The following is a 24,321-nucleotide window of genomic DNA, read 5'->3' as shown; positions in this document are numbered from 1 at the left end:
CAAACAACAAAAACAGAAACCAAACTTATCTTATCTGAGCTGGAACAGACAATCCTTCCTTCCTTGCTTCCAAGGCCAGACTGATTTCTATAACCCGCACGGCACCCTGGGAGTGAAAGTAATTTAAGCCAATGACCCCACCCAGAGCACCTGAAGGGAGGCGGATCTAGCACGACTCCAAAACAAAACAAATGATTAGACACGTGCAGCTAATCTGACAGACCTCCGCACATCGTCTGAGCAGGGCATGACACAGACGCATTATCAATCATTTAGCAGAGGGATGACTACTGGCGCTCCACGATGTTAGACCCTCTCTATCAGGTCAAAATGGGGGCCTTTTTTCCACCTACTGAGAGGGATCATAAACTCAACTACTATTAAGACATCCTAGGTGGTCGGTTGGTTGCTGCCTATGTGCACCATCACCTATCCTCTCGAAGATCTGACCGGATGGAACCTCTGCACTCACTCTCCACTGCCATGATTGCTGGAGGAGGGGTGGGGTCAGGACCAGCACCAGCTCTATCATCAGCAACTTGAGTCTCCAGTCTCTGATGAGCACGTTTCTTCACCCACCCACTAAAGAAACCAGCCAGCAGCAACAGGACATGGAGCAGAACCTGAACCAGCAGGTGATGGCATACGTGGAGTGCACCCTGTCACTGGCAGTCAAACTTGAACTGTGGCTGCAACTGGCCGAGTTCACCATGGACAAGCTTTTCTGCCTGGCCTGTAGTGTGGTCAGTATTTAGCATCAAGATTTCATCATGATTTGTAAGCCAAAAGCAGGAGTGGGTCCAAAACACAGAAGACATGCAAATATTTCCTTCACATGTCATCTGTTTTGGACCCACTTCTGTTTTTGCCTTACAAATACTGATCAATTACTGACCAAATAATGACTGTGTGAAGGCAGATGCTCAAAAGACAGGATCCATTTTTTGGGGTTGTTCTTTTGACAGATCAGATGAAGGGAAAAATAAACAGTGACATCACCATAAAATTACTGCTGGGACCCTCCTGGGACTGGGCCACTACTTGTATCAGTGGCTAATAAAATAGGTTATCTATCAATCTATGTGGAAGCAGCAGACAGTGTAATATGAGGCAGCTCTTTCCCACTTTAGTAGAACAGGTTATAAATCAATCAATGTGGACACCCCACAAATAGTAAAATGAGACAGCTCTCTCCCACTTTAACAGAATCTGTGGATAACAGAACATGCTATCTATCAATTTATGTGGAAAATGCATAAGGTGTAAAATAAGACAGCTCTTTCACTCTATAGTAAAATCAGTGCCTAACAGAACAGGTTATCGAGCAAACTACCGTATGTGGAAATGGCAGACGGTGTAAAATGAGACAGCTCTTTCACTCATAGTAGAATCTATACCTGTTATACCTGTCATACTGATGCACAGTAACTGTTTCCCTACCAGAAAGGACTAGCTATGCATGTTGCTGCAATGCATAGTGATGTACACCAAGATACACTCTCCCTGCAGGCCGGAATATAGCTGATTTCACTTGTTTTGTGACAAATTAATTCTGAACAAAGCTAGTTCATTGAACAAATTTGACTGAGCATCCAAATTAAGTTTTTTAAATTTTGCTAATCTCTATTAATGACTTTTCCCCCCTAAGATTCTCCTTTAAAGGGGTTTCCCAGTTTCAACATCCTTTACATATCAAATAATTATTTATGAAAGATACTGTAATTTTATAATGTACTAGCAGAAAGACCCATATTCGCATGGGTATATTTCATGTATTTCATTTTATGTTTCCGTGTGTCGTAAAAAGATATAAACAGTTTTCCCCATAACAGTGACCTCTAGAGTACCCGCCCCTTTAACAATGACCTCCACAGTGCCCACCCCTTTAACAGTGATCTCCACAGTGCCCGTCCCTTTAACAGTGAGTTCCACAGTGGCCGCCCCTTTAACATTGACCTCCACAGTGGCCGCCCCTTTAACACTGACCTCCACAGTGCCCATCCATTTGAGGGCTCTTTCACACCTGCGTTGTTGTCTTCCGGCATAGAGTTCCGTCGTCGGGGCTCTATGCCGGAAGAATCCTGATCAGGATTATCCTAATGCATTCTGAATGGAGAGAAATCCGTTCAGGATGCATCAGGATGTCTTCAGTTCCGGAACGGAACGTTTTTTGGCCGGAGAAAATACCGCAGCATGCTGCGCTTTTTGCTCCGGCCAAAAATCCGGAACACTTGCCGCAAGGCCGGATCCGGAATTAATGCCCATTGAAAGGCATCAATCCGGATCCGGCCTTAAGCTAAACGTCGTTTCGGCGCATTGCCGCATCCGACATTTAGCTTTTTCAGAGTGGTTACCATGGCTGCCGGGACGCTAAAGTCCTGGCAGCCATGGTAAAGTGTAGTGGGGAGCGGGGAGCAGTGTACTTACCGTCCGTGCGGCTCCCCGGGCGCTCCAGAGTGACGTCAGGGCGCCCCAAGCGCATGGATCACGTGATCACATGGATCACGTCATCCATGCGCATGGGGCGCTCTGACGTCACTCTGGAGCGCCCCAGGAGCCGCACGGACTGTAAGTATACTGCTCCCCCGCTCCCCACTACTACTATGGCAACCAGGACTTTAATAGCGTCCTGGGTGCCATAGTAACACTGAACGCATTTGGAAGACGGTTCCGTCTTCAAATGCTTTCAGTACACTTGCGTTTTTCCGGATCCGGAGTGTAATTCCGGCAAGTGGAGTACATGCCGGATCCGGACAACGCAAGTGTGAAAGAGGCCTGACAGTGATCTACACAGTGCCCACCCCTTTAACAGTGACCGCATCTTTAACAGTGACCTCCACAGTTCCCGTCCCTTTAAGGCTACTTTCACACCTGCGTTTAGGTGCGGATCCGTCTGGTATCTGCACAGATGGATCCGCACCTATATGCAAACGCTTAGATCCGTTTGCATTACCATGAACTTGCATTTGTTCATGATAATGCAAACGGATCTGTTTTGATTTTACATTGAAAGTCAATGGGGGATGGATCCGTTTGAAAATTGAGCCATATTGTGTCAACTTCAAACGGATCCGTCCCCATTGACTTACATTGTAAGTCTGGACGGATCCGTTTGCCTCCACACGGCCAGGCGGACACCCGAACGCTGCAAGCTGCGTTCAGGTGTCCGCCTGCTGAGCGGAGCGGAGGACAAACGGTGCCAGACTGATGCATTCTTAGCGGATCCGCATCCACTCAGAATGCATTAGGGCTGGACGGATCCGTTCGGGGCCGCTTGTGAGAGCCTTCAAACGGAACTCACAAGCGGAGCCCCGAACGCTAGTGTGAAAGTAGCCTAACAGTGACCTCCACAGTGCCCGCCCCTTTAACATTGAGCACCCCTTTAACAGTGACCTTCGTAGTGGCCTCCCCTTTAACAGTGACCTTCACAGTGCCCGCCCCTTTAACAGTGACTTCCACAGTGCCCGCCCCTTTAACAGTGACCTTCACAGTGCCTGCCCCTTTAACAGTGAGCTCCACAATGCCTGCACCTTTAACAGTGACCTCCACCGTGCCCACCCCTTTAACATTGACCACCCCTTTAACAGTGACCTCCACAGTGCCCTTTAACATTGACCACACCTTTAACAGTGACCTTTACAGTGCCCGCCCCTTTAACAGTGACTTCCACAGTGCCCGCCCCTTTAACAGTGACCTCCACAGTGCCCGCCCCTTTAACATTGACCACCCCTTTAACAGTGACCTTCATAGTGGCTGCCTCTTTAACAGTGACCTCCATAGTACCTGCTTCTTTAACAGTGACTTCCACAGTGCCCATCCCTTTAACAGTGACCTCCACAGTGCCTGCCCCTTTAACAGTAACCTCTACAGTGCCCGCCCCTTTAACAGTAAACTCCACTGCGCCTGTCCATTTAATAGTGGCCCCTGACCCCCATGCATGTAGCAGTGCCGACATACGTCATATAACTGAATATTTAAGGACCTGCAAACTGCTAAAACCTGTGATTAGTCGTTATGGCAACCTGGATTAAGACCTGCGAGCTTCTATTGGCTAATAAGGGACATGTGACCGTGTAATTGGCAGTTCGGATTTAAGTGAAAGGCTTGCTGGCTTCTATTGGCTAATGCAGGTAATTTTTGGGGAATCTCTCATGAACGGTAAGTCCTAGAGAGCTGACACCCGATCTAAAACTTTCCCGGACACCTGATGTACCTGTGTGCCAAATTTGGTGAAGATTGGTCTAGTCGTTTGGTCGCGCATAAAGAACGTCCATACAGACAGATAGACGTCTAGACAGACAGAAACTCATTTTTATATATATAAGAGACAATACGGTAAAGCATTACGGGGTCATTTAATTCCAAAAATCCCCTAACAATGCCCAGGCCTCTTCTATAGATCATACTTACCAGACTCCCCGACACCCGCATTACTCCGTAGTCCTGCATGGCCGCCTCTGCATCTCCCCGTCGTGCAAATCAAAACATCCGGCAACAGGGGTGCAGACAATAGCAGGCCGCGACAGAGACCAGCCTCCCCAACATCACGGGTGACGTCACCTGTGATGCTAGGGGGCTGGTCAACATTGCCGCCTGTTATTGGCTGCACCTCCGTTGCTGGATGTTTTGATACACACGCAGGGGAGATGCAGTGGCAGTTGTGCAGGGATCTGGAGTGATGCGGGTGTCGGGGAGTCGGGTAAGTATGATCTATAGAAGAGGCCTGGGCATTGTGGGGGGCATTTTTAGAATTGGATAACCCCTTTAATGGTGTCCTCAATGCTGTCAAAGCAGCAACAGAGGCAGTGATAGGAAAGTATCTATGTAACTATCTGGGTGAAAGGGGCTATAACTTAGCTGCGGGCATTGATAGAGGTGGCATCATGAGTTTGGTTGGATTCACCAACAGGAAGTGCTACATATAGGATGTAAACTAACCACAGATTTATTTACATAGTTAAACAGGTCAGGAGATGCCAAATTGAAAAAGAAAAGCATAAGGAAGATGTACTTAAAATAAGCAACTACATGAGCATCATTTTTAAATACTATAGCAATGCCAGAAAACCCCTTTAAGGTTTTTCATGACCTTTTGCCTAGAACAAATTTAGTTCTGAGTATGGAATATCTCAAACGTTGAAATTGTAACTTGGGAGTCATGATCAATAGTGATAACAACACTTAATCAGCAACTCTGGGATCTGTGTATTTCTTGGTTTCATTTCTGGAAAATAATTCTAAAAGTGAGAAATGTTTTGGGAAGTTTCCAATAATAGGGAAGAATTTATGTGAGTGCTGTGAATTTATGTGAGATCATATTGTCTCCTGCATCAATCACTCCCACTGATGTATGCTAATGACAAGTAAGAGTTCAATCTGTATTCATCCTTCTTCAGTTTACTCCTACCAAAAGAATGTATGTACATATGTACTGTATCTGTCCATGTACAGAAATGATCTGAGAAGTGAGAACCCAATTAGACTATAGTGTAATATAAAAAGGGATCATCTTTTCAACAACTATATTACTGCTGAAGTTAATAGAGGAATCCCTTGTTTAGGACCCTGACAAATCAGCGAGGACTGTCTACAAATAACTTCTCCATTTCTATGGAGAACTTGCTGGGTCTATGAATTACACATACCACCTTTTGATTGCAATAAGTAGTTTGTAATGCTTTATTTGACCTGTGATGGTGCTGCAGGGAAATTGAGCACTTACTACTAGTTTCCTGCACAGATTACACCTGAGTGCTGTAGAGTTTAACTATTAACTATTAGCATTGCATATTCAAAGCTGTGGCCTTTGTAAATCAAAGAGCACTTAACTGCTGCAGCCAGTTTATTTAAAAAAGTCCATAACTTTTCATTATACAAGGAATAACATTTAGGGTACTTTCATACTAGCGTTATTCTTTTCCGGTATTGATTTCCGTCCTAGGAGCTCAATACCGGGAAAAAACTGATCAGTTTTATCCTAATGCATTTTGAATGGAGAGCAATCCGTTCAGTATGCATCAGGATGTCTTCAGTTCAGTCACTCTTACGGTATTTGGCCGGAGAAAATACCGCAGCATGCTGCTGTATTTTCTCCGTCCAAAATTCCGAAACACTTGCCAGACTGCCGTATCCGGCATTATTTTCCATTGAAATGCATTAATGCCGTATCCGGCACCAAGTGTTTCGGCAAAACGGATCCGGTTTTCCGGTCTGCGCATGTGCAGACCTTTAAAATTGCAACAACAAAAAAATACCGGATCTGTTTTTCCGTATGACACCGGAGAGACGGATCCGGTGTTTCAATACATTTGTTAGACGGATCCGCATCTGGATCCGTCTACAAATGATATTCGTTTGCACACGGATTTCCGGATCTGGCAGGCAGTTCCGGTGATGGAACTGCCTTCCGGATCTTCACAACGCAAGTGTGAAAGTACCCTTAGTTGGTAAAGCCATAACATCCTTTACAGGTGATGACAATCTCTATGTGACTCTGGGGAATATGTAGAAATAAACTTTACCAACATTTTACTTCTATCGTGCCACATTTGAGATAATCTCAATGTTTTCTTGTCTGTTCACAGTAAAAATTATATTCAGGGCTCCGGCAGAGAGAGATTATATTCCAACTAGAGATGAGCAAATTTCTTGAAATTAGTTTTGGGACTGATTCTAACAATTTAGACATCAGATTCTATTCAATTGCAATAAATTCAAATCAAAAGTGCCCAAATTGCCCTGAAATGTCATATATGACTTTCCATGGGGTCTTTTAGGATTGTATACAACCCCTTTCAAGCTCTTTAAGGCAAAAACAGCATTAGCAATGTCAAAGGGACAGCTACATACACTGTATAGCTTTGAGTAAATGAATGGTAGGAGTATCCCTTTTTGAAGCCAGGTGCCTGACGGTGTTTATACACAAATAGTGGTATCAGAAGAAGAAATGAGTTGTTGTTTTTAACAAGAGGTCCAAATATTATTTCTTTTAGAGGAGTAACAATGAGTTTAGTGTTGCTTTAAAGAAAATATACACTGCGTGCAGAATTATTAGGCAAATGAGTATTTTGACCACATCATCCTCTTTATGCATGTTGTCTTACTCCAAGCTGTATAGGCTCGAAAGCCTACTACCAATTAAGCATATTAGGTGATGTGCATCTCTGTAATGAGAAGGGGTGTGGTCTAATGATATCAACACCCTATATTAGGTGTGCAGAATTATTAGGCAACTTCCGTTCCTTTGGCAAAATGGGTCAAAAGAAGGACTTGACAGGCTCAGAAAAGTCAAAAATAGTGAGATATCTTGCAGAGGGATGCAGCACTCTTAAAATTGCAAAGCTTCTGAAGCGTGATCATCGAACAATCAAGCGTTTCATTCAAAATAGTCAACAGGGTCGCAAGAAGCGTGTGGAAAAACCAAGGCGCAAAATAACTGCCCATGAACTGAGAAAAGTCAAGCGTGCAGCTGCCAAGATGCCACTTGCCACCAGTTTGGCCATATTTCAGAGCTGCAACATCACTGGAGTGCCCAAAAGCACAAGGTGTGCAATACTCAGAGACATGGCCAAGGTAAGAAAGGATGAAAGACGACCACCACTGAACAAGACACACAAGCTGAAACGTCAAGACTGGGCCAAGAAATATCTCAAGACTGATTTTTCTAAGGTTTTATGGACTGATGAAATGAGAGTGAGTCTTGATGGGCCAGATGGATAGGCCCGTGGCTGGATTGGTAAAGGGCAGAGAGCTCCAGTCCGACTCAGACGCCAGCAAGGTGGAGGTGGAGTACTGGTTTGGGCTGGTATCATCAAAGATGAGCTTGTGGGGCCTTTTCGGGTGGAGGATGGAGTCAAGCTCAACTCCCAGTCCTACTGCCAGTTTCTGGAAGACACCTTCTTCAAGCAGTGGTACAGGAAGAAGTCTGCATCCTTCAAGAAAAACATGATTTTCATGCAGGACAATGCTCCATCACACGCGTCCAAGTACTCCACAGCGTGGCTGGCAAGAAAGGGTATAAAAGAAGAAAATCTAATGACATGGCCTCCTTGTTCACCTGATCTGAACCCCATTGAGAACCTGTGGTCCATCATCAAATGTGAGATTTACAAGGAGGGAAAACAGTACACCTCTCTGAACAGTGTCTGGGAGGCTGTGGTTGCTGCTGCACGCAATGTTGATGGTGAACAGATCAAAACACTGACAGAATCCATGGATGGCAGGCTTTTGAGTGTCCTTGCAAAGAAAGGTGGCTATATTGGTCACTGATTTGTTTTTGTTTTGTTTTTGAATGTCAGAAATGTATATTTGTGAATGTTGAGATGTTATATTGGTTTCACTGGTAAAAATTAATAATTGAAATGGGTATATATTTGTTTTTTGTTAAGTTGCCTAATAATTATGCACAGTAATAGTCACCTGCACACACAGATATCCCCCTAAAATAGCTAAAACTAAAAACAAACTAAAAACTACTTCCAAAAATATTCAGCTTTGATATTAATGATTTTTTTGGGTTCATTGAGAACATGGTTGTTGTTCAATAATAAAATTAATCCTCAAAAATACAACTTGCCTAATAATTCTGCACTCCCTGTATTTAATTCTGGAAAGTTAAGAAGCAATGGCATTTTACAAAACCCATCATACAATTATCCCTTTTTTGTTAAGGTTCCCAGCAGCAGTACAGTTTGGAACATAATTGACAAAGCAGCAGATGTGTGGCTGTGTAGGGGTAGTAGTAGTTGCAACTACAGCACAGTATGGAACATGATTGCAAGACAGGATATTTGCAGTTGTGTTTGGTAGTAGTAGCAAGCAACAGTAACACAGTATGGAACCTGATGGACAAGGCAGTAGATGTTGGGGTAGTTTTAGCAGCAGCCACGGTAGTAATAGCTGTGCCTGTGGCAGTGCAGTATGGAACATGATACACAGGCAGACAGTGTCCTCTACAATATACGAATGGTAACTGTTCTGCACACCAATATATCAGGTCAGGTACAATAATCTAAGGTAACAAACTGATTTTTTAAATAAACTTTTTATACATATACAGTGTATATATATATATATAACAGACGTGCATCATGACTAAGCCCGAAGACACAAAGAACAGTGTCCTGTGACCCTCATTTATCTTCTCCATTTCAGTGATTCATGCAGGATGAATTCTATAAATTTAGGATAGGGTAGAAAGCAAAGTTTTGTGGAAATTCTTAATGAACTTGATTCCTGTAGAATCAAATCACTCATTTCTAATTACAGCTAACCCCTTAGGTGACATATTCCTCATACAAAGCAGGAAAAAAAATGAAGATGATTCCAAGAACAACCAGTACAAATTTGACTTTCGCATTGGACTTGAACAGAGAAAAACAGCATAAATAAAATTCAGTCAGTTGAAAATATGAAAAAATATGTTATTTCCAAAAGCGAAATTCTCAAATGTTTTAGCACAGACACTGGTTAAATATGAATATGATATGCCACCAGTTTTTGGTTGGTTGAGGTTTGACCGCTGTGAATGAAATGTTAGTGACTCTAGGAAAGCACTTTTTCTCTTGTCACTTTGCCTTTTCTTGGTGGCTGTATAAAATAAAAGACTTACCATGCGATCTTCAGAAAAAGAAGAACAGCGTCGGCAGTAGACAAAGTGTTATGACACTTTCATGACATCGCCACCTCTTCATTTTAACAATCAGTGGGAATCATGTCAATTGGACCTCAAATAAACAGACAAATATTGAATATCCTAAAGATATGCCACACTTGTCCATGCTGAGACCGCAGAGAGACAACCGTCTGCTTTACTGTGGCCTCTTATAAGCTTCTTTTTAGTTTTTTGGCTCATATAATGCATGGTCTCATTTGCTGCTGTTTTATAGTGTTCAGTAGGTAATTCTGAAAACACCTGTACAGCTGTGAAGATGGAGGGGATGACCTGTAACAGGGGACTCAAAGTACAGATGGCGTTCTTACATAAAATTAACTAGCATGGTTAAATAAAGATTTAATATATGCATGAATTCAAAGGCCTTACATAAAGAGAAATCTCAAAGGTGTACATTTTGAACTTCACAGAAAAACAGGCTATAGCCAAAAGCGTTTATGCCTACTGATGATGTAAGCAGTGAAAGAAAAGCCAACAAAGTAATATGACATAGCACCAAAGAATGGTTTTAGCATTATTTGTTGTAAGAAGGCATGCACTATCATAATAATAATAATTATTATTATTATTACTTACTAGCAGAAGGACCCAGCTTCGCATATGTATATTTAATCTATTTCATTTAAAGTTTCTGTGTCGTTAAAAGATTTTAACAGTTTCCCCCATTACAGTGACCTCTACAGTACCCTGCCCCACTGTCTGCTGAGCTGTGTATCTAATTCTATCCTGTGTGATACTGCCTGCTGAGGTGTGTATCTAATTCTATCCTGTGTGATACTGCCTGCTGAGCTGTGTATCTAATCCTATCCTGTGTGATACTGCCTGCTGAGGTGTGTATCTAATCCTATCCTGTGTGATACTGCCTGCTGAGCTGTGTATCTAATCCTATCCTGTGTGATACTGCCTGCTGAGGTGTGTATCTAATCCTATCCTGTGTGATACTGCCTGCTGAGCTGTGTATCTAATCCTATCCTGTGTGATACTGTCTGCTGAGCTGTGTATCTAATCTTATGTTGTGTGATACTGCCTGCTGAGCTGTGTATCTAATCTTATGTTGTGTGATACTGCCTGCTGAGCTGTGTATCTAATCCTATCCTGTGTGATACTGCCTGCTGAGGTGTGTATCTAATCCTATCCTGTGTGATACTGCCTGCTGAGCTGTGTATCTAATCCTATCCTGTGTGATACTGTCTGCTGAGCTGTGTATCTAATCCTATGTTGTGTGATACTGTCTGCTGAGCTATGTATCTAATCCTATCCTGTGTGATACTGCCTGCTGAGCTGTATATCTAATCCTATCCTGTGTGATACGGTCTGCTATTGTGACCGTTACATGCCCTATCTCCCCTTTCAATAAGAGGTATCTCCCCTCTGGGTCCTTCACTTTAGAGCCTAATGTGAAAGGGGTGCCTCGTTTAAAGCCTATACTGACTCCTCTAGCCGCCGAACTACTGGAAGTAGCATGGTACCACATATTAAAGGAGCTATGTTCCAAATTAGGGACATGTAGGTGAGAGAAATGGGTCTCTTGGAGTAGTATTATGTCTGCACCGATTCTCCTGAGAACTTGTAAAACTCTACTGTGTTTCTTAGGGCCATTACAACCATGAACATTAAGGGTGGAGAGACATAGAGTCAGTGGAGCCATCTTAGTAAATTGACCATTTGCAAGATGAGGTCGTGTGTTTTACCAGACAGTGTGGATGTACTGAACAAATCATTGAACCTTATAGAACAGTGAGTATAACTTGAAGCTGATAACAAATATACATGGAATTTTGGACCGGGGGGAGGTAAAAAGATCGCACATGTTAACACCATGTGTATCCCAACCAGCCCAGAACCCCATTTCTAAGCCTCAGCTAAGTTAGATTAGTATTTAGAGAAAAAACTATCCTGGACAGTAGTTTTGTTGAGAGAAGAGTTGTAGATTACAGAGCAGCACTATAATCATAACTATAGATAATCCAGCAATATAGCATGGTATGGGTTTTCAACCTAATGAGAAGGTAACAGGTAAGAATGCCAATAACCATGCCTAGTGATTAGAGTACCAAAAGACATGGTAAGTGACAAAGACGCTCTCTAAACATGACAGCCGAGCTACGGTAGTCAAAAGAAAGAAGAAACGCTCATAACAGCAAAACCTTAGTCCGGAGCCCCATGGGGCCATGTCTTCCTATTCTTTCCAGATCTTTGGGGTTTCGGTTTCATCCATCTGGACGCCTGGGGGAGCGGTGGTAGGTCCTCCACGGGCAGGACAGGCAGCCAGGATGGAATTTCAATCGGCGGTTGCTGTAATGCTTCCCAAACAGGAGGTAGGTCCTCAGGTGTTCGGACAGTATAGCGGCGGTTCCCCACAGTGATTGAGATCCCAAAAGGAAATAGCCATCTGTATGGGAACTTTGACGACCGTAATAGGTCAGTGAGTGGCTTCAATAACCGCCGTTTTTGCAGTGTGGTTGCAGCTAAGTCTTGGTAGACTTGCACATGAGCACCCTGGAGCTTCACTTCTCCTTGCTTCCTAGCCGCTTGAAGTATCAGTTCCGTATCTCTGTAGCTCAGGATACCACAGATTATGTCCCTTGGATTGTCTCGGGACGCAGGTTTTGGTTTTAGCGCTCTGTGCACTCTTTCCACAGTAATCTGTGCTGCTTGCTCTGGACCCAGTAGCGTGCTGAAGAGGGAGTCCATAACTTTAAATAAGTCCTCCTTATCATCGGCTTCTGGAAGCCCCCTAAGCCTGATGTTCCTCCTTCTATTCCTGTTCTCTTGGTCCTTCATCTGAAGAAGGAGTGAATTCATCGCTCTTGCGTGTGAGATCAGGGAGTCTTTCACCGCTGCATTGAAGGAGAGCATGGCTTCTTGTGATTGCTCCAACGTCTCAACGCGGTCACCGATGTGGTGTACATCCGCTTTAATCGCCACCAGGTCTGCAGCTAGAGGGGCAAGCGCTCTTTGTAGGGCTTCCTCAAGAAATTCCCTGGTAAGTCCGGATCTCTCTTCACCTTGTGGTGCACTGTCATCTCCGGAAAGCTGGGCAGAGGTATGATCCCCTGTAGCCGCGCCGAGAGATTTCAGCGCCATTTTGGAGGGCCGCGCCGGCGGCTGAGCCGTTTTGTTTAGGAATCTATCCACTTCTGTGCTTGGGCTCGGGTCCTCTTTGCGTCCCGGTGCAGTCTGCATACAATCCTTCGATTGGATCTTCATGCCTAGTGCAGGATAGTGCTAAAATTGAGGCTTAGATGGGTCCTGGTGGCGAGAACTCTGCTAACAAGCAGCCGCCATCTAGCTCGGTCAGGCCACGCCCCCCCCTGCTGAGCTGTGTATCTAATCCTATCCTGTGTGATACTGTCTGCTGAGCTGTGTATCTAATCCTATCCTGTGTGATACTGTCTGCTGAGCTGTGTATCTAATCCTATCCTGTGTGATACTGTCTGCTGAGCTGTGTATCTAATCCTATCCTCTGTGAAACTGTCTGCTGAGCTGTGTATCTAATCCTATCCTGTGTAATATAGTCTGCTGAGCTGTGTATCTAATCCTTTCCTGTGTGATACTGCCTGCTGAGCTGTGTATCTAATCATATCCTGTGTGATAATGTCTGTTGAGCTGTGTATCTAATCTTATGTTGTGTGATACTGTTTGCTGAGCTGTGTATCTAATCCTATCCTGTATGATACTGTATGCTGAGCTGTGTATCTAATCCTTGCTGAGCTGTGTATCTAATCCTATCCTGTGTGATACTGTCTGCTGAGCTGTGTATCTAATACTATCCTGTGTGATACTGTCTTTTGAGCTGTGTAACTAATCCTATCCTCTGTGATAATGTCTGCTGAGCTGTGTATCTAATCCTATCCTGTGTGATACTGTCTGCTGAGCTGTGTATCTAATACTATCCTGTGTGATACTGTCTTTTGAGCTGTGTAACTAATCCTATCCTGTGTGATAATGTCTGCTGAGCTGTGTATCTAATACTATCCTGTGTGATACTGTCTTTTGAGCTGTGTAACTAATCCTATCCTGTGTGATAATGTCTGCTGAGCTGTGTATCTAATCCTATCCTGTGTGATACTGTCTGCTGAGCTGTGTATCTAATCCTCTCCTGTTTGATACTGTCTGCTGAGCTGTGTATCTAATCCTTGCTGAGCTGTGTATCTAATCCTATCCTGTGTGATACTGTCTGCTGAGCTGTGTATCTAATACTATCCTGTGTGATACTGTCTGCTGAGCTGTGTATCTAATCCTTGCTGAGCTGTGTATGTAAGCCTATCCTGTGTGATACTGTCTGCTGAGCTGTGTATCTAATCCTATAATGTGTAATACTGTCTGCTGAGCTGTGTATCTAATCCTATCCTGTGTAATACTGTCTGCTGAGCTGTGTATCTAATATCCTACCCTGTGTGATACTGCCTGCTGAGCTGTGTATCTAATCCTATCCTGTAAAATACTGTCTGCTGAGCTGTGTATCTAATCTTATCCTGTGTGATACTGTCTGCGGAGCTGTGTATCTAATCCAATTCTGTGTGATACTGTCTTCTGAGCTGTGTATCTAATCCTATCCTGTGTGACACTGTCTACTGAGCTGTGTATCTAATACCATCCTCTGTAATACTGTCTGCTGAGCTGTATATCTAATATCCTACCCTGTGTGATACTGCCTGCTGAGCTGTGTATCTAATCCTATCATGTGTGATACTGTATGTTGAGCTGTGTATCTAATCTTATCATGTGTAATAATGTCTGTTGAGCTGTGTATCTAATCCTATCATGTATATTTTGTGATACTTTCTGCTGAGCTATGCATGTCGTCGTGTAGCACTAGCCTAAACCTGACATATAGCAGTGAAGAAAAATGGCTGGGTTGTTTTGTATTGGCTAACGTAGGTCATTTTTTGGGAATATCTCAGGAACGGTACGTCCTAGAGGTCTAAAACCTTCCCGGACACTTGATGTACCTGTGTGCCAAATTTGGTGAAGATCAGTCCAGTCGTTTGGTGGCACATGAAGAACGTCCAGAAAGACAGACATAAACAAATTTTTATAATATAAGAGACTAGCAGAAGGACCCAGCTTCCCACAGGTATATTTCCTCTATTTCATTTTATGTTTCCGTGTGTCGTAAAAAAAATATCAACAGTTTCCCCCATAACAGTGACCTCTACAGTGCCCGCCCCTTTAACTGTGACCGCCCCTTTAACTGTGACTTTCACTGTGACTGCCCCTTTAACTGTGAATTTCACTGTGACCACCCTTTTAACTGTGATTTTCACAGTGACCGCCCCTGTCAAGTCAACAATTTAAGACAAGAGCAATGAAGGCCTTGCTTGAAAGAGCTTACAATAGCCCCCCTATTTCCTCATAGATTGTAATAAGGTAATAAGTGCTTGATTTGTACAATGGTCCAGCCATCTTAACACAATAGAGGAGTGGTTATGAGGCTTCTTGAGCCAGCCATCAGCCAATATCTGTAGTGCTTCTGAGTGCATGGAGTGCAGATATTTGACTATGGATTGTTCAGAAAAATAATGCTAAAGGAGGGGCTGGTGGGGCGGTGAATGGAGGAGAGTTACAGTAGATCAGGGCATGCAATAGGCTAAACTAAAAAGATATGTTTTTTATGGAGTGTCTGCTGTGGATGTTATGAATTAACCTAATTGCTTGGGGTAGGACATTCCAGAGCACTGGGGCAGCTCAGGAGAAGTCTTGGAGAGAGGAGTGAGAGGTTCATATTATGGTGGATGTTAGTCGTAAGTCATTGGCTACACGGGGAGCACAGGTAGGATTTGTGAGTATATTAAATATTTTCTATTTCGACACTTTGGTACGTACTTCACTATTGGTTTGACCTCCTTTTTTTGAGACTTCGAAGATTGGGGAGTTTGGTTTGATCCTGTGACTAGTGGCTTTCCATCTTCCGGATCGTGGACATCTGCAGGATTTTGTATATGCGGTGATTGCCCTCCGTCCGTGCGGTTCCTTAGGTGGGAGCTAAGGGAGATTGTGCATCTGCAAGCTACTGTACTTACCTGCATTCGTCCTACGGACCACTCCGGATCTATCTTCATTGCCATCTGTTGAAGTTCTCTGGTGGATGACATCGTTGAGCCTGTTGTCTACGCGCAATATCATAGGAGTCTTGTGAGTATAACCTGTTCACAGGGGAACACCTCCTATGAGAAGTTACTACACCATAGTGCGGTTTCTATTTTATTTCAGGTTTCCACACCATAGTCGTGATTGATGGGCACACATGGACCTTTTTGACTGAAGATTTTCATAGACAAAAGAATATCAATATTATTTGACTTAAATATAACTAGAACTCTCTCCTGCAGCGCAATCCTTTTTTTACTATTAGGATGGTAGACAGAAATGAGGGAGGAGATATAGGGGGGTGCAGCACTGTGGAGATCTTTGTGGCTGAGAAAGAGCAGTTTAAGTTGAGTCCTGTACTGTATGGGTAAACCAGTGCAATGACTGGCACAGGATAGAGGCATTGGAGTAGTGGTTAGACACAGTGCCTCTATCCGGCGCATGCCCAATACAAAGCTATGGGCTTCGGACTCCATTTCATCTTCAGCGCATGCGCCCGGCACCCTCACTGGCCGGGATCACATCGCGCCTGCGTCCCCTCTGCTTCTTAGAGGCCGCTTCAGCCTCTGCGTTCTGCGCATGCGCCGGGCACTCTTCAGAGCAGCACTTCAGATCTCGGAACGTCAGGGACAGCAGAAGCAGCCCAGCGAAGTGAATATTGATGAGCTGGGCGGCGCTTCAAAACGGCGGTTGGGGGGCGGCTGGCTGAGCACAAGTGGAGCTGAAACGCCGCCCCTTGGGCAGAAATAAGACGATTCTATCAGGTTGTAAAACATGAGTTTACTGTATTTATAAGGTGGACAGGGGGTATACTTATATGATTTTAATACACATTAGAAGACCTGTGCAGTCATATATATAGCTAAATATGCTTATTGGGCCTGTCAGTGTCCCTTTAATTCAGGATAGATTGAAGAGGGGGGAGTTTAGTGAGGGGGAGACCAATCAGTAATGAGTTACAGCAATCGAGAATGGATCATGGCAACGATGAATCTTTGTTGTTTCCACAGAAAGGGTCCATTCACACGTCCGCAGTGTTTTGCAAAACACTGGGCCGGCACCCCAATAGAAATGCCTATTCTTGTCCACGGCTGCGGACAATAATAGGACATGTTCTATTTTTTTTGCAGAGTTCGGGGCCGCAGACCAGAAATGCGGATGCGGACAGCACACTGTGTGCTGTCCACATCTTTTCCGTCCCCATTGAAAATGAATGGATCCGCACCCGTTCTGCGTAATTGCGGAATGGATCCGGACCCAAAGTGCCGACGTCTGAATGGAGCCTAAGAAAGGGGCAAATTCTAGAGATGTTTTTGAGGTGCAGGTGGCATGAAAGGGCAAGCAATTGGCTATAGAGGGCAAAGGAAAGATCAGTGTCAAACATAACACAGCGGGCGTGTTGCCTAGCCACTGAGATGGCGATATCAGGTTTAGGTAGGTCAGTAGATGGAGAAAACACAAGAAGATCAGTTTTTGAAAGATTCTGTTTCAGATAGAGAACATGATGTTAGAGGCAGCGGACAGACAGTCACTTGAGTTCTGTAGTACAGCAGGGGTGATAGCAAGTGTATAGTTGGGTGTCATTGGCATAGAGATGGTACTTAAAAAAATATCTGCTGTCATTTTGGCAGTCAGAAACTAAACACCTGGTTGACCCTTTCAGTTTGTCTATTTGTCTCAGGGTGGAACTCAGATGAGAAGGAGTCTTATCCCCAGTTTGTTGCTACACTCTATCCAAAATCTCAAGACAAATTGGACACCTCTGTCAGAGATAATGGACTCAAGTATGTCATGCAATATCAGGATATTGTCCAGAAACAAAGCAGCCAATCCTTTTGTGTTAGGAAGTTTCTTTAATGGCACCAGATGACACATCTTAGAGAATCTATCTATCATCACCCATATAACCGACCTACCCTAGGAGGGTGGAAGGTCCGTAATGAAGTCCATAGCAATGTAGTTCCAAGGTCTCTATAGAATCTGCAAGGGAAAAGTAAACCGATGTCTCCTGGGTACCTTGTCTCAGGGTGGAGGGTGAGTGCATCTGTGGAGGGCGATTTGGTTCTCTGTGTCCAAATATGCGGATGGTTCTGTGCTAGAGTGAAGAATCCTGCATTGCTAAAATAGCAGCGCGGTCCTACCCTGAAAACTCTACTACAAAGGGCATTACTAGTATTAGGGGGGCACAATGGGCATTACTACTATGGAGGGGGCACAATGGGCATTACTACTATAAATTGGATACAATGGGCATTATAACTATAAAGTGGACACAATGGGCATTACTACTGTGAAGGAGGCACAGTGGGCATTATTACTATGAAGGGGGCACAATGGGCATTACTACTATTAAGGGGCACAATGGGCATTACTACTGTGAAGGGGGCACAGAGAGCATTACTCTTGTAAAGTGGGTGGGCATAACTGTTATGGGGCGCTGAGTGGGCATTATTACTATGAAGGGGCACAGAGGGCATTATTACTCTTATGGGGGCACAATGAGGGCATAACTGCTCTGAAGGGGCACAGAGGGGGCATTACAACTGTGAAGGGGCACAGATAGGGCATTACTACTTTGAAATGGGCACAGAGAGGGCATAACTACTGTGAGAGAGGCACAAAGAGGGCATTACAACTGTGAAGGAGGAACAATGAAGGGATAAGTACTTTAAAGGGGCACAATGTGGGCATAGCTACTGTGAAAATTGTACAGTGAAGGCATAAATACCTTGAAGGGGAACAATATGGGCATAACTACCATGAGAGGGCACATATCTGGACAAAACTACTGTGAAGGTTGTACAATAAGGGCAATACTACTGTAAGGGGGTACAATTTTTTTAAGTATTGGTGGGGGTGCCAGAGAAAGGACCCGCCCAGGGTGCCAAACACCCTAGGCACGCCACTGGCTAAGAAAACCAGATGTTTAATGCCAGCAATACCCGGATGACCAGCCAGTACAGAGCAATACAATTCCTGCAAAAATTTTAAGATGAAAGCTTGGATGAACAATTTACAGGAGGGAACATTACTAGGAGCCAAGTCCTGACAGTTTCGTATTTCGGGGACAAGATCAGGATTAATGGCGGCAACAATGACACCAGGGGAAAGAATGTTACCAGCTTCAGTATTAATGGACTCCTCAGTACCAAAACTCTGTGATAAGACATCCACCTTCACATTACCAGACCCAGGATGATAAGTGACAACATAGTTCAACCGATTAAGGAACAAGACCCATCGTGCTTGCCGAGGATTTAAATATTTAACAGTATCTAAATAAGTCAGCTAAGTACTGTAATCTGGAGTTAAGCCCCTTCTACGAATTGGCACCACTCCTCAAAGACCCACTTGACGTCCAATAGTTTACAGTTGCCAATGTCATAATTCCTCTCGGTGGAGGAGAATTTTCTGGAGAAAAATGCACATTGTTTCAAATTAGTTAAGGAAGACAAACCCTGAGATAGTACAGCCCCCACGCCTATCTCAGAGGCGTCTACTTCAACTACAAAAGGTTTGGTTACATCTAGCTGAATGAGAACAGGTGCCTGAATGAAACTTCCTTTCAGAGTATCAAATGCGAAAAAGGTCTCAGGAGACCAATGGAGAAGATCCGCCTCCTTCCTGGTTAAGTCCTGCAAAGGTTTAATGAATTTCCTGTAACAATTTGCAAAGCCAAAAAAACGTTGAAGAGCCTTGAGACAGGTAGGCGACAGGATGTAACCTAGGAAGAAGACTACTCTTACACTAAACTCGCATTTGCTCAATTTTGCAAACAAATTATTGTCCCTCCGTTTTTGAAGAACTTTACTCACATGTAAAACATGAGACGACCAATCCGGGGGAAAAATCAAGATATCATCAAGATATATTACTAGAAACTGACCCAGGAACTCTCGGAAAATATTGTTTACTAGGTTCTGAAACACAGCTGGGGCATTACACAGCCCAAAGGGCATTACCAGATATTCAAAATGCCCTTCGGGGGTATTAAATGCAGTTTTCCATTCATCCCCCTCCCTGATTCTAATCAAATTGTAGGTTCATCTAAGGTTTTTAATTAAAAAAATATGGAATGAGAGGAAGGCTGCGCTGGTTTTGGACAGTCATTTTATTGAGGTCCCAGTAATCAATACAAGGGCGCAGTCCACCGTCTTCTTTTCCCAACAAAAAAGAAGTAAGCCCCAACAGGAGATATAGACAGTCGAATCTGCCTTTTATTTAGACTATCCTGAATATAGTCTTTCAGGAAGTATTACTTTACTGAGAGAGTAGTGGACGCATGGAATAGCCTTCCTGCAGAAGTGGTAGCTGCAAATACAGTGAAGGAGTTTAAGCATGCATGGGATAGGCATAAGGCCATCCTTCATATAAGATAGGGCCAAGGGCTATTCACAGTATTCAGTATATTGGGCAGACTAGATGGGCCAAATGGTTCTTATCTGCCGACACATTCTATGTTTCTATGTTTCTATGTTTCTATGCCCTGCCTTTCAGGCCCAGAAAGGTTGAAAATTAAAATTAAAATAAATAGGAATGCGTTATGGAAATGCAAAAACTGAAAAGCGCCCATGTTAGAAACAGTTAAAAATTGCTGTGTCATCACTATTATTATTCTTGTATTAATTATTCGTGTATTGTGACATCACTGTATTAATTATCCTTTTATTTTGACATCACTGTATTAGGCTACTTTTACACTCTCGTTTTGGCTTTCCGTTTGTGAGATCCGTCATTGGATCTCACAAGCGGTCCAAAATGGAAAAGGATCCGCTCAGAATATATCAGTTTGCCTCCGATCAATCTCCATTCCGCTTTGGAGGCGGACACCAAAACGCTGCCTGCAGCGTTTTCCTGTCTGTCTGACGAAACTGAGCCAAACTGATCCGTGCTGGCACACAATGTAAGTCAATGGGGACAGATCCGTTTTCTCTTACACAATCTGGCACAATAGAAAACGGATTCGTCTCCCATTGACTTTCAATGGAGTTCATGATGGATCCGTCTTGGCTATGTTAAAGATAATACAAACGGATCCGTTCATGACGGATGCATGCGGTTGTATTATTGTAACGGATCCGTTTTTGCAGATGCATGACGGATCCGCCCAAAACGCGAGTGTAAAAGTAGCCTTAATTAACCATGTGTTTTGACATCACTGTATTAATTATTCTTGTACTGTGACATCACTGCATTAATTATTCTTATACTGTTACATCACTGCATTTATTATCCTTGTAATGTGACTGTATTATTACTGTAATAATTAAAGGGAGTCTGTCACCTAATCTAAGCATTTTAGACCGCCCAGATCAAGTTATAGACTCCTGTGCCCTTATTACAATGGTACCTTTGTTTGTGCTGTCCCTCGCCAAGATCTTCCAAAAAAGACTTTTAAAACGTATGCTAATGAGGTTTGGCAAGTGCACAGGGGCGGCGTTACTGCAGCAAGTGCCCAGACCCCTCGGCAATGTGCCCAGAAAACCACACCTCTTTCAGCCCTCAGGCCCACCCTCCTTTCGTATTATTACCTCCTCCTCTCCCTCACAAATCTCGCGCCTGCTAGAGGAAAGACGCTACTGCGCCGACCCGCCCCTTCTTTGGCTTCACTGCAGCGGCTGGTTACTTCCGCCCGCTGGATTTCGAGCTACAGACCGGCGCATGCGCAGTCCAACTCCCTGCTCCTCTGCCCATAATGGGCACAGCAGTTGGCAGGTACAGGACAAGTGTGGAGCGGCGCAGGCGCGAGATCTGGGAGGGAGAGGAGGAGATAATAATAGAAAAGGAGGGCGGGCCAGAGGGGTGAAATAAGTGTGGTTTTCTGGGCACATCGCCGAGGAGCCTGGGCATTTGCTGCAGTAACGCCGCCCCTGGGCACTTGCCGAACCTCATTAGCATAAGTTTTAAAAGTCTTTTTTGGACGATTTCGGCGAGGGACAGCACAAATAAAGGTACCATTGTAATGTGGGCAAAGGAGTCTATAACCTGATCTGAGCAGTCTAAAAGGCTCAGATTAGGTGACAGATTTCCTTTAATGGCTCAAGGCAGCAATACAATTGAATCTAATGCACTGCAAGATCTGAAGGACCTGCGATGACATCACGGGTCATGTGATCAGTGAAGAAGGCGGTTGAGAAGAACCTGCAATGATGTCACTATCATGTCACCAGTGCAGGAGAGGACAGCAGTGAGGAGGAAAAGTCCTGGGGGAAGAAGCTGTGGCGATGTCTGCTACATGAGGAGAGGTAAGTGAAGGGAGAGGCAGAGCAATGCTGGGAGTTGTCGTTATTTAACTGGGACTGTATGTTAGCGCTGAAGGGAGGGAGGTTATCATGGGACTAAATGTTCAGGAGTGATGTTATTTACATGAGGCTGCATGTTGGAGGTGACTGTGGGAGGGAGTGGCGTTATTTACATGGGACTGTATGTTGAAGGCGACTGTGGGAGGGGGTGATGTTATTTAAATGGGACTGTATGCTGAAGTTGGCTGTGGGAGGGGATGATGTTATTTACATGGAACTGTATATTGATGGTGACTGTGAGAGGGAGTGATGTTATTTACATGTGACTGAATGTTGAGGGGATGATGTTGTTTGAATGGGCCCAGAGCGGATTTCCGGCGGCACGGTGCACTAGCGGTAGCATGGATCCGGCAGGCTGTTCCCCTGCCGGAGAAGGCTACCGCTAGTGTGAAAGTAGCCTTAGAGAACTGGGCCATATTCATTGGGGCTTGGGCCCCTATCCTTTGAGAAGAAAACTCACTGAAAAAAGTGGCCTAAACGGGTGGAAATGCTCCAAACCCAAACACTGTAGCGTGTCTATAACCGGGGGAGCAATTCCTCCACATGCAGTCCGCAGATAACTGCAATCCCCAGAAAAAAATGCGTACAATGGAGGATGCTGGGGCAGACCACATGCACCACAAGGACATCTTACACAAAATGATACATTGTGCAGATGAAAAAATATATAAATACAAAAATCACTGCAAAAAATGCACCAAAATGATACGCAACTGACAATACTAGCTAATTCCTCAGGCCGATGTTAAAAGCTGAGAACTTTGCCAATATCTTCCAGTCAGGAACATATCGGAGCCCCTCATGCACCACATCACGGTGTCTCAGCACGCATGGGGTCCTACCACTCAACTGCCCGTGGTGTGTGAACAGGGTATGAACAGTGCTAGAAACCAACTCACAGCCAGGCTCTCACATGCCTCCATAGTGGTATCACCAATGCACTGTGAGGTAGAATAAAGCTGTGAGCCGCACCCACAACAGACCATGTGACACAGAAGCTACCAGGTGCAAAAGAACGTTACCAGCAAAATGAAGTGGCACATTCCATACACATAAAGACAAAAACTCACTGAAAAAAGTGGCCTAAACGGGTGGAAATGCTCCAAACCCAAACACTGTAGCGTGTCTATAACCGGGGGAGCAATTCCTCCGCATGCGGTCCGCAGATAACAGCAATCCCCAGCAAAAAATGCGTACAATGGAGGATGCCGGGGCTAGTATTGTCAGTTGCGTATCATTTTGGTGCATTTTTTGCAGTGATTTTTGTATCCCTATCCTTTGAGACCCTAGCCCCTGTCATATAATATCATGAAAGTAGGGCATTTAAGTAGAAGCATACAATGGTGATTTTCTCATCTCAAACAATTTATTAAAACAAAAGCCAACTAAAGTGGTGGGTATACCCCCACAAGAAATATCAATGTCTCAATAACTTCTCATGTGGCCTTGAGCATCAATTACAGCTTGACAACAACATCTCATGCTGTTCACAAGTTGACTTATTGTCTGCTGAGGCATGGCATCCCACTCTTCTTGAAGGGCAGCCCTCAAGTCATTAAGGTTCTGGGGTACAGAGTTACGAGCCTCTACACGACGACTCAGCTGATCCCATAGGTTTTCAATGAGATTCAGGTCTGGAGAAAGTTCAGGCCACTCTATTTTAGGTACTCCAGTCTCCAGCAGCCAGCCCTCATGATGTGACCTCGAGGAGCTGGCGCATTGTCGTCCATGAAGATAAAATTTTACCTGTGTTGTTCATGCAGAATTGATGTTATTTAAGTAGTATGGGCTTGTCATTGTACCATTCACAAAGTGTAGGCAGTTCTGTATTGACTAGACACACCTGCCCACGCTGTAACACTACCACCACCATAGGCTCGTGTGGTGACAACGGTGGCTGATGCATAGCGTTTTCCTTGACGTCTTCAACAACGTTGGCGGCCATCATTTCTGCTCAGCATGAATAGAGTGAGGAACAGTGGCATTGAACAGCACTGAGGTTCACTGATCCCTCGTCCAGATGTTCCCTGGACCATGCAAGACGATGACGTCTGTGCCCAGTGGTGTGGTCAGGTACACTGGCAGGTTGTCTAGCACGCAGACCATACTGATGTAAACGGTTTTGAATGGTCTGATGTGACACTTGGTTGCTTCTCATCTCCCTTAAATGTGTCTGGAGTTGTTGTGATGGCTTGAGACTCTCCAGCTCAACACAAGCCATCAGTTCTCTGAAATGGGCAGAGTCAACCACAT

This window comes from Bufo bufo, chromosome 6 (genome assembly GCF_905171765.1).
Source record: "Bufo bufo chromosome 6, aBufBuf1.1, whole genome shotgun sequence".
Taxonomy (NCBI): Eukaryota; Metazoa; Chordata; class Amphibia; order Anura; family Bufonidae; genus Bufo; species Bufo bufo.
Note: the sequence above shows the minus strand (reverse complement) of the source record.